Here is a 10,774-nt window from a genome sequence, read left to right as displayed (position 1 = left end):
GCGTTCGACTCCCGGAGGGCGCAAGAAATTTTTCCAGCTTGGCCCTGTGGCTCACTCAGTCTCCCACCCAATGAGTACCGCAGGCTGATTCCTTGGGGGTAAATCAGTCGGGGCGTCAAGCTGACCACTCACTTCCATCTAGTGCTGAGATCAAGAACGGTGGAGCTATACCTCCACAGGACTTCATTGCAAGGTGCTTATTCAGTTAAGCACAGGTACAACTTGGGGGGCACGCGGTAACGTAGTTGGTTGAGGCACTATGCTGCAAACCGGAAGGTCGTGGGTTCGAGTCCCGATGAGCTAATTGGTTTTTTTCAACTCACTTAATCCTTCCAGCCTCACAATGGCCCTGGTGTCGACTCAGCCTCTAATAGAAATGAGTACCAGGAATATTCTTGGGGTAAAGGACGGCTGGGGCGTAAGGCTGACAACCCTACCGCCATCTATGAGCCAGTTGTCTAGAAAATATGGGAACCTCGACATCTCACAACCCTATGGGCCTCCACAGCCTGTTACAGGGATAGCTTTACTCTTGTTTACTTACAGTTACAACTTTGCCTTGATGATGTAGGCAAATCACCAGTAGTGGTGCAAAGTGGGGACTAGGCGCAGCTTAAAGTTACGTCATCACCGGTGGAAAAGCGTTTCAGGTTGAAGGATTATTCACTTATTTACGGCACCCGTTTAACTGCATGTTACATCGCATCTAATGGCTGAGTGATCTGTGAATTGTGAATTGGGCAGGATCTGGTAGGATATGGTAAGCCTCCTGCCACACATGCCTGATGAACAACACACGACTTCAGTCAACATGTGTTGTTCTGTCCTGAAAATGGAAGCAGCGCGTTCCTCTGAAACGTCAGTGAAGATCGAGCGGCTGGTGGAATGAGAATTGGCAGGGGAAACCGAAGTGCTTGGATAGAACCTGCCACAGTGCAGGTTTGTTCCTCCAAAAAGATCTATATAATGTGACCTGGAGTCGAACCCGGGCTAACCGCCTGAGCTATGACACGGTGTTGTAATAATAGTTAGGTAAAGGTAAATTTGTTCCCTGCGCTTAACTAATTAAGCACTACGCCATGAAGGCGTATGGGGGAGTGGATGTATAGATCCACATATTCTTGACCTCGGCACTAGCTGGAGGTTAGTGGTCAGCGTCACGTCGCGGCAGCTTTATCCCTGGGGAAAGAGCCCCCGGTACCCATTGGATAGAAGGCTGGGTGGACCAAAAGCCAGTCTGGACTAGGTGGAGAAGAGAAAATTCTTGCCCCTACCGGGAATCGAACTCCGATTCCTCGGTCGTCCATCCCTTAGTCAGACGTTATACTGACTGAGCTATCCCGGCTCATAATAGTTATGAAAACATGTGTTATTATAAAACGCAATTCTGTAAGCATAAATGCTAGAATATTGCATCAGTAATGAAGAGCTTATGCTTAAAGCGAAGGAAAGTTTCCTTGCAACTGAATTACATATTATATTCGAGACCTGACTCCCATCTCACAGCAGGACACTCTTACGGTTGACGTTTTCCCGTCTCTAACAGCGATTTCCAACCCAGCACTCAACGAATTTCGCCTTACGTATGTGAGATGCTTCTGTAACATGAACCAAAGCGTCAACCTATGAACGTTTGAAACTCGTCTTACAACGCACCACGGTAACTGACGAACAGAAGACAATTGTAGCCATATGTACAGACGTGAAATATGTAGCATTAGTTTTAACCGAGTGGTCCTCGTTAAATCTTACATATTTACGCATGGCGCTGAGCCCATCTTGAGGAGCCGCCAATTCTGCAGCTACTCAAGAATTTCCCAGCATTTTATGGAACCCGAAGGTTCATCACCGTGTTCACAAGAGCCCTCCACTGGTCCCTATCCTGAGCCAGATCTATCCAATCCACACCATCCCATCCTATCTCTCTAAGCTCCATTCTAATATTGTCCACCCACCTACTCCTTGGTCTTCCCTGTGGTCTCCTTCCTTCTGGCTTTCCCATCAATATCCTATACGCATTCCTATCTTATTTGATTTTATTTCGAAGTGCTGGATTGTACTTATTGTGATAACCAGGGCCCGGATTTTGATGACCTGAAAATATTTAAAAAATGACCTCTAAAATGGTCAGAAAATCCAGAAAAATTACATAAAATATGACCCAAGAATGTAATATGCAGGGCTCGGATTTTGATGACCTGAAAATGTTTAAAAAATGACCGAAAGAAATCCAGAAAAATGACCTAAAGGAGAAAAGAAAGAACACTTCGCTTCTATGTTATTCAGATTTCAGAAAACATATGAAGAAAAATTCCTTAAAATGGCCAAAAATGACCAGAAATGCCCTTAAAAGTCCAAAAAATTACCCCCAAAATGAAAAAATTACCTTAAACCTAAAAATGTAAAAAAATGACAAAAAATTACCTATNAAGTGTGACGTAAATGGGTCGAGAAGGAACTGCGAAGTTGCACTTAATTGCCTGCATTTCAAATCAATATACGTGTAAGTGTTGTTATAACCCTGAACGTACCTTCTTGTGAGAAGAAAAGTTGGTAAATGTATAGTGGACCGACTGAGTTCATGGCTAAAAATCCAGAGGTCCCAGGTTCGATTCGAGGCGCTACCATATTTTCTGAGAAGTAGTGAGTCTGGAACAAGGTCCACTCAGCCTCGTGAGGATAAATGAGGATTTATTTAAAGGAAATAGCGGCTCCGATCTAGAAAACCGAGAGTAACGGCAGTGGGGTTCCGTTGCGCTGACCACATGACACCCTCTATCCGCTAAAGTTGGCACTAACTTCGCCGACAAGCGGCGGTCGCTCGGTCGGTATAGTTCGCTTGCGGACTGCGGGCCACGGAGTTTGTTGTTTTTGTTTTGTAGGTAATGTTAAGCGGTAAAAAGTAAACTCGCGCCTCTGCCTACCAAAGTATGCATTATGCTTTGAATACTTGTGGGAGAGTGCACGTGTATCTCCATCACTGACAGCGGCAATAGATTTTGATGAGTGGTCAGCTTCAAGTCCCGGCCGCTTTACCCCCTGTAACCATTTGATATGATGGGGGCTGTGCCCCAAAACTGGTCTGAACACTGCGTAATGGAGAAAGATCTCTTGCCCCCTGCTGCAAATCGAACCCGGCCGTCCATCACAGAACCCATTGCTATCCCAACTCTTAGGCCCATAGTCAAATTTGTGCTGCCTGAAAGCAAAAATGGGCCCACTGAGGCCCAATTACCGGCCGTTCCTGAGCACCCCACGCCCCACTACCTATACCATTTATCATAAAGCAAGAATGAATGAAAGACTACAGTATTATGCCCGTTACAGCCCACACATTTGGGTGCCTGAGTTTGATTCCCCGTTCCTGTGATCCAGCATCCCACTTCAATTACTATTCCAATGGCACAGAACATTAACATTTGATTATACATATCCTATTGCTGTTTCCGCTAACTAGTGGTCAATTGTTTCTACTCTCCTGCCATCCTCTCACATGGACATGGTTACCAGTTGGTCACTATGTTGCTCTATGTCTAGAGGGTCAGTAGTGTAACACTGAACTGCACTTCCTGAGCTACAGTTGATGGTTCCCCTTACTTTTGATGGTAATGAGGGTGAAGCTGCAGAACAGAAGTTCTTGAAGGTCCATGGTTCTTGGCTGGGCTGGTCTCTTGGTGACATATTAAGTGTCAGAGGAATGTGTCAGCTGCTCTCAAATATTTGTCACTAATCCTCAATGTCTGCACATCCTGAGGCATGTATCTTACAGTCACAGCTGAGTCAGCATTCTCTACAGCCCTAGTTGTAGTTCCTGGTTACACTGTGTGACTGCATATCCAGCTGAGCAGTATTGGTCTCAGTGGGCAATGCTGTGATCACTACACTAATGTAGTGTAGTTACTGCACTTTCCCCTCCTACAATCTTTTCCAGGCACTGCTAAATCAAAATTTGTACTTATTTAATTCTAAAATTCTACCGTTATGGCCTTAAGGACATAACAGGGAGCAGTAACTTTGATCAGTTAACTGATGAAATCTTAAAATTTGGTGATCTGACACTGAAATGAGTGACAGGGAGCACTGAAATGAAGATTAATTGGGCGAAAATAATAAATTGAGTAATGTATAGCTGTACATAAGCATGAACATACCTGAAACCAGAGGCAGCAGATTGCTCAGAAATGTTAGTGTATGTTCTCAAAAGGTGGCAACACTGGTGTTGTTATAGTCTGAAGGTTTTGTATGGAGATGGCAGATCAACAAGATGTAACACTTTTATTAATCTAAATTTTATATAAAATTAAAATTTAATGATGGTATCAATATCACGACTATAGCATTCAACAGTAGGATGATTGCTGGATGGTGAAGCATTTGGAAGGAAACGGTCACATACTAACTTGGGTATAAACCTGGCACTGCCAGGATGGGCTGCGGAAAGCCACAAAATTTCAGTCAAGATAGGCAGTGTCCCAGCGATGTCCCAGCCCAAATTTGAACCAAGCATTTCGAGAAACAGATTTAGAGTGTTCGAGCTATACCAGCTCATTCAGCGAGAATTTGGTATGAGGACAGATTCTTAACATATCTAGGGTTTCACATGAATTTTTTTTATTTTAAGCTGAAAATTACAAACATGACAACATCTTGAACCTCTTAGATTATTACAAATATTATGTTTTTGGACACTATCCATTATCTTGTGTTTATCTGAAAACATTGTCCTACTTATTGGTCTGGAGATAGGGACAAGCTCTATCGATTGGGCCAAACTGAGTAGGTTTTACCTGAAGACGGAAACAGAATCCAGTCTCTGAAAGTTGTGTTTTGAAAAATAAACAGGACAGTTTTTAGATGAAGTTATGTTCAAAAACATATTTGTATTGATGTACCATCATGACAGACTTTTAGATCTTATTTAATCTTAGATTTTATGTGGAAGTTTTACAGGAACTTTCAAAATTCTGGAATACATTATCTATTTAAACTATTTCTAATATGTAAATTTTAGTATCTTCCATGTGTAGGTGAAAGAATTTAAAGATGAACAGTATTGCAAGTTTTTCCAAGAAATGAATAAACAATGTAATTTGCTAAACATAAATAAAATTTCAAAATATACCTGGAACCAAATATCTAGTATTATCCATCTTTCAGCCCAAGACTTGTCATATGTATAGTTAGGGCGGTTATTTCTTAACTTAGGTGTTGTAAGTATCTGCTCCTCAGTGTACCTCAGTGTACCTCAATGACAACAAATATAAGGCAAACTTGATGCTTAACTAAGCATCACATCATGAAGACACATTATTAACCCTGATGCATAATGGAGGTCAGTGATTAGCTTTACACCCTGTCCATTTTACCGCAGGGTAAGAACTCCAACAGTCATTCAACAGAAGGCTGAATTGGTCCCTCAGCCAATTTCAACTCTGTGAGGAGGAGGAGAAGAAGAATCTTTTGACCCAGCAGAGAATCAAAACCTGTTTTCAAAGTTATCCAGCTTGTAGTAAAGTTTCTATATTATATGAGCTATCCTGGATAGTTATGGAGGACGTAACTAACTGGCTCCTGGAGCATACAGCTTCTTGAGAAGTCACTAGTCACTGAGGTAGTCAAATTTTCTGACTTTAATGGAACCCAAAATCAATTTACTGCTTCAACATGGATGGAATATTCTGTATTGTAACCAGTGTTCAATACTAAAACAGTTATATTCAGAATTGTAATTGATATTTCATATGTGACTGGGCACTGAGTGGTGGGGAAATTTCCCTCCTTGGATTTTTGCAAAAAATCACCTTAAAAATAAGCAAATATACCAACTATTAATATAAATAACTCTAAGTATTGTGGCAAGTAGACAACGACCGCGAAATAAAGAATTATATAATAGCCATTGCTAAGCAATGGCTGAGTAGCAATAACGTGGGCACCCCAATAGACACAAATGCAGCAATTGCACAACAACAGAGGAAAGAGATTTTGTGTGCGGTCTGTGCTGATATGTCACAAGCAGGAAAAGTTAATGAGGAGTCTGTCCCCGATGTAAAGGTGGGTTTGAATACCTCCACTGTATTGCTGCAAGTCATAGAAGGTGACAAAGGGAAGCTAGTACCTGGGATTATAACTGGTCCACCCTTTCCTTAGTGATATGAATACGGGGACCAGGCCCTCCAGGTTGAGGAAGTCACAAATCTGAAATAGTAAAATTTGGTCATAAATCCTACTGGACTCGCAACCAAGAATGGCTGTGCTGGCGAGGGCCAACAGCAATTGTAAACGACAGAGCTGTCCTCTCATCAGAGAGGGTGGCCCACATCAACAAACCTGCAACTGTCTGATAGTAATAAAAATCTGGTCTTGGACCCCAGATGGGGGCTTGACATCAAGACAGACTGGCCAACTTACTGTCCATCATTTCCCACCTCATGACTCAAGGTACGCGGGTTCAAACCCGACGGAGGTCGTGGAATTTTTAAGGGCGGAAAAATTCAGGGAACAAGTCCTCCGGAAGGGACTTTAAGCCATGGGTCCTGTGTCGTAGATTTACAGCACGTAAAAGATCATCATGTCTCTAGGAGACCTCTGAGCAAAATTAGGCAAAGTTTCCCTCCCAAGTAGTTTCCAATGCCTCCGGTAGATGGGGAAGTGATCGGGTACCACTGCCAGCCTCGTTGGCTGAACGGGGCTGATAGCGAGCACCAGTACCGGCAGGGTATGGCGACTGGTAGAATATCAAAGNGTCATCAACAGATCTGACCATTACAGCCCGACACACAAATATAATAAAAAAACTCCGTGGCTTTAGTCTGCAAGCGAACTATACCGACCGAGCTACCACCGCTTTGTCGGCGAAGTTAGTGCCAACTTTAGCCGATAGAGGGAGTCGCTTGGTCAGCGCAACGAATCCCCACGGCCGTCAATTTCGGTTTTCTAGACGGGAGACGCTACTTTTCCATTGAAGTAGCTCCTCAGTTATCCTTACGAGGCTGAGTGAATCCCGTTCCAGACCCACTACTTCTCAGAAAATCGCCGGGAATCGAACCCAGAACCTCTGCACAAATATAATAATCTTAAGTTTATTTTTTGTTTTAAGGAGTCAGAATCCAGTGCTGCCAACTTACTGACATCCCTGGAAGGTCGCGACATAGCTCAAGTGGCTAGTCGCTGGCTTCCCACCGCGGCGGCGCGGGTTCGATCCCGGATCTGGTCAAGTGGGATTTGTGGTGGACAAAGTGGCGCTGGGGCGGGTTTTCTCCGAGTACTTCGGTTTCCCCTGCCAAACTTCATTCCACCAAATTCTCCATCATCATAGTCACTCGGGGCAGGTACAATAGGCCAATCAGTGGTCGCCGTGCCGAGTGGACCCAGTTGGACTCCACGCCCCACTAAGCGAATTAAAAAAAAATTAATTGTACTCTTGCCTGTTCTGCGCCAGTTTCACTCCTATAATATTGTGTGCTATGTTGAAAACAGAATCGTGTGCGGTAATTCAGAATTGCGTTCTCAAAATATTACCCTGTAATCATACCCACAGCCGCGCTTTGACAACGTTACTGTGTCCGCCCCTATCTGCTTGAAAACTGCTGACAGACCTCCAAAGCGGACTCCGTAGATAACAAAATGATGCATTGAACACAAGGGTGGAAGGCAGAGAAACAAAAACTGTATTGTGCCTCACGTTACTGGCAGAAAGATGTCTGGGTTCGTGTTGAGAGCTACAGTCTCACGGGCAGAGCAGCGCCCGTTATCGCACCTTCTTCTCGGGTTTCTGAGTCTACTAGCCTACCCCAGTCGCTGCCTCACGTTACATGTCTAACTGCCCTCACGGAGACAGCAGTAATGCAGTTCCTACAGCGTTAACCTGCCCGGTGCCGTGCGCTTGAATGTCATCACAAGCATTTGCGGGCTACAGATAGCTCAGTAGGTATAGAGACGTGTCGGAGTTCGATTCCCGGAGGGAGCAAGAAATTTTTCTGCACTCCAGAGGCCCACTCAGTCTCCCTCCCAATGGGTACCGCAGGCTGATTTCTCGGGAGTAAACGGTCGGGGCGTGAAGCTGACCACTACCTCCATCTAGTGCTGAGATCAAGAACTGTGGAGCTATACCTCCACAGGTCTTCATTGCAAGGTGCTTATTCAGTTAAGCACAGGTACAACTTGGGGGCACGCGGTAACGTAGTTTGTTGAGGCACTATGCTACAAACCGGAAGGTCGTGGGCTCGAGTCCCGATGAGGTAACTGGATTTTTTCAACTCACCTAATCCTTCCAGCCTCACAATGGCCCTGGGGTCGACTCAGCCTCTAATAGAAATGAGTACCAGGAATATTCTTGGGGTAAAGGGCGGCTGGGGCGTAAGGCTGACAACATCACCGCCATCTATGGGCCGACTGTGTAGAAAATGTGGGAACCTCAACATCTCACAACCCTACGGGCCTCCACGGCGTGTTACAGGGATAGCTTTACTCTTGTTTACTTACAGTTACAACTTTGCCTTGATGATGTAGGCAAATCACCAGTAGTGGTGCAAAGTGGGGACTAGGCGTAGCTTAAAGTTACGTCATCACGGGTGGAAAAGCGTTTCAGGTTGAAGGATTATTCACTTATTTACGGCACCCGTTTAACTGCATGTTACATCACATCTAATGGCAGAGTGATCTGTGAATCGTGAATTGGGCAGGATCTGGAAGGATATGGTAAGCCTCCTGCCACACATGCCTGATGAACACCACGCGACTTCAGTCAACATGTGCTCTTCTGTCCTGAAAATGGAAGCAGTNATTTTTTTTATTTTAAGCTGAAAATTACAAACATGACAACATCTTGAACCTCTTAGATTATTACAAATATTATGTTTTTGGACACTATCCATTATCTTGTGTTTATCTGAAAACATTGTCCTACTTATTGGTCTGGAGATAGGGACANAAACCGAAGTGCTTGGATAGAACCTGCCACAGTGCAGGTTTGTTCCACCAAAAAGATCTATATAATGTGACCTGGCGTCGAACCCGGGCTAACCGCCTGACCTATGACACGGTGTTGTAATAATAGTTAGGTAAAGGTAACATTGTNGGGCCAAACTGAGTAGGTTTTACCTGAAGACGGAAACAGAATCCAGTCTCTGAAAGTTGTGTTTTGAAAAATAAACAGGACAGTTTTTAGATGAAGTTATGTTCAAAAACATATTTGTATTGATGTACCATCATGACAGACTTTTAGATCTTATTTAATCTTAGATTTTATGTGGAAGTTTTACAGGAACTTTCAAAATTCTGGAATAAATTATCTATTTAAACTATTTCTAATATGTAAATTTTAGTATCTTCCATGTGTAGGTGAAAGAATTTAAAGATGAACAGTATTGCAAGTTTTTCCAAGAAATGAATAAACAATGTAATTTGCTAAACATAAATAAAATTTCAAAATATACCTGGAACCAAATATCTAGTATTATCCATGTTTCAGCCCAAGACTTGTCATATGTACAGTTAGGGCGGTTATTTCTTAACTTAAGTGTTGTAAGTATCTGCTCCTCAGTGTACCTCAGTGTACCTCAATGACAACAAATAAAAGGCAAACTTGATGCTTAACTAAGCATCACATCATGAAGACACATTATTAACCCTGATGCATAATGGAGGTCAGTGATTAGCTTTACACCCTGTCCATTTTACCGCAGGGTAAGAACTCCAACAGTCATTCAACAGAAGGCTGAATTGGTCCCTCAGCCAATTTCAACTCTGTGAGGAGGAGGAGAAGAAGAATCTTTTGACCCAGCAGAGAATCAAAACCTGTTTTCAAAGTTATCCAGCTTGTAGTAAAGTTTCTATATTATATGAGCTATCCTGGATAGTTATGGAGGACGTAACTAACTGGCTCCTGGAGCATACAGCTTCTTGAGAAGTCACTAGTCACTGAGGTAGTCAAATTTTCTGACTTTAATGGAACCCAAAATCAATTTACTGCTTCAACATGGATGGAATATTCTGTATTGTAACCAGTGTTCAATACTAAAACAGTTATATTCAGAATTGTAATTGATATTTCATATGTGACTGGGCACTGAGTGGTGGGGAAATTTCCCTCCTTGGATTTTTGCAAAAAATCACCTTAAAAATAAGCAAATATACCAACTATTAATATAAATAACTCTAAGTATTGTGGCAAGTAGACAACGACCGCGAAATAAAGAATTATATAATAGCCATTGCTAAGCAATGGCTGAGTAGCAATAACGTGGGCACCCCAATAGACACAAATGCAGCAATTGCACAACAACAGAGGAAAGAGATTTTGTGTGCGGTCTGTGCTGATATGTCACAAGCAGGAAAAGTTAATGAGGAGTCTGTCCCCGATGTAAAGGTGGGTTTGAATACCTCCACTGTATTGCTGCAAGTCATAGAAGGTGACAAAGGGAAGCTAGTACCTGGGATTATAACTGGTCCACCCTTTCCTTAGTGATATGAATACGGGGACCAGGCCCTCCAGGTTGAGGAAGTCACAAATCTGAAATAGTAAAATTTGGTCATAAATCCTACTGGACTCGCAACCAAGAATGGCTGTGCTGGCGAGGGCCAACAGCAATTGTAAACGACAGAGCTGTCCTCTCATCAGAGAGGGTGGCCCACATCAACAAACCTGCAACTGTCTGATAGTAATAAAAATCTGGTCTTGGACCCCAGATGGGGGCTTGACATCAAGACAGACTGGCCAACTTACTGTCCATCATTTCCCACCTCATGACTCAAGGTACGCGGGTTCAAACCG

This window comes from Cryptotermes secundus, unplaced genomic scaffold (genome assembly GCF_002891405.2).
Source record: "Cryptotermes secundus unplaced genomic scaffold, Csec_1.0 scaffold1379, whole genome shotgun sequence".
NCBI lineage: Eukaryota > Metazoa > Arthropoda > Insecta > Blattodea > Kalotermitidae > Cryptotermes > Cryptotermes secundus.
This window is presented reverse-complemented; position numbering follows the sequence as displayed.